The following is a 1,343-nucleotide window of genomic DNA, read 5'->3' on the forward strand; positions in this document are numbered from 1 at the left end:
CTCTGTTTCTCGCTCTCTCTCTCAGTCTGTGTAGGCTGCACATAATGAACAGTCACACTCCACCATCCTCTCTCTGCAGTAACCACTGCAAACCGTCTACCCTGAGATACAGAGGGGGAGGAAAAAAAGCGATAGAGAGATAAATGGATGAATGAAGACAGGAGGACAAAATAAAAGGAGGACAGGAAAAAAAACTATAGAGGGAATTATCACAGTGTTTTTCCTTCTCTCGTTTAATGTTCTCTTCCTCTCCTTTCATCCCTCTCTCTCTTTTTCATCTTTTCATTCAATACCTGTACGCAGGGATTAACATGACTTAAAATGCAATCTACGGACGGAGAGATCTGGACGGAGGTAGAAATGGGAAAGGGGATGAGGAAAGAGAGAGGGTTTGTCCTCTGAAGAGATTTCGTGTTGTACAGCTGGCGAGAGAACGAGGGAACGAGAGAGAGACAGCGGCAGGGAGAGAGAGGTGAAGAAGTGCACTCTAGAGAGAGAGAGAGAGAGGAGAGAGAGAGAGAGTTGCCTGTTTTTTTTTCTGAGGAGCAGCACGTTGGACGGATAAGGATAAAGAGAAGATAGGACATTCTGTGATTCTGTGATTCCGTACAGATGAATCCGGATGACTAGGTTGGTTCCATCACTTTTATCTCTGGGAAAAGAACGATGTCGCATAGAGATGTATAGATATCGCAACGTTGTATCTGTCTCAATGGTGCTGCCCATACGCTCACACACACGCCAAAATGGGATAGATACAATGGCGCAATGCTCTCTATACATCTCTATGCGACAAGCGGGAAAGAATGAGGAAGTGGATATAATGTCATGTCTTATGATAATCTGTGAAATTATAATTCTGTTATAATATTTATGACTATGTTTAGCTTTGGAAGACTGTAAACCTCCCAGTTTTTTGAGTAGTTCAAAGGTACAGTTAATTCTCCTGCTTTTGAGAGGACCTGGCTACTGCACCGGGAGACAACCAGCAATTGTGCTAAGCTAGCGATATGCTAACTTTAATAATCTCCAAGCTGCATGCAGACACATAAAAATGGTATTAGTTTGTCTGACTCTGGGTAAGTAGATAAATTACCTGAATCTCTAAATCTTGCACTATTCCTTTAAAACAAATAGAGAAACAGAAATGGAGAGATGCCCTCCTGCCAAATGTATGACCATATTAGAGACACATATTTCCCTCAGATTACACAGATCCACAAAGAATTAGAGAAAAAAAATGTTTTTTTGATTATCTCCCATATCTACTGTTGCCACAAGAAAAGGGCAACCAGTGAAGAACAAACACCATTGTAAACGCAACCCATATTCATGTTAAATGA

The 1,343-nt window shown here is 41.4% G+C and overlaps 1 protein-coding gene across 1 annotated transcript in view; it reads left to right on the plus strand.

Moving 5' to 3' along the window:
* The window catches only part of LOC129843265 (leucine-rich repeat and fibronectin type-III domain-containing protein 4-like), a gene marked incomplete at its 3' end in the record, with an annotated part of 95,111 nt that continues 93,768 nt past the window's right edge, over positions 1-1,343 (plus strand). The window contains exon 1 of the mRNA XM_055911885.1: positions 1-630. The remainder of the gene's footprint in view (positions 631-1,343) is intronic.

This window comes from Salvelinus fontinalis, unplaced genomic scaffold (genome assembly GCF_029448725.1).
Source record: "Salvelinus fontinalis isolate EN_2023a unplaced genomic scaffold, ASM2944872v1 scaffold_0102, whole genome shotgun sequence".
Classification (NCBI taxonomy): Eukaryota; Metazoa; Chordata; class Actinopteri; order Salmoniformes; family Salmonidae; genus Salvelinus; species Salvelinus fontinalis.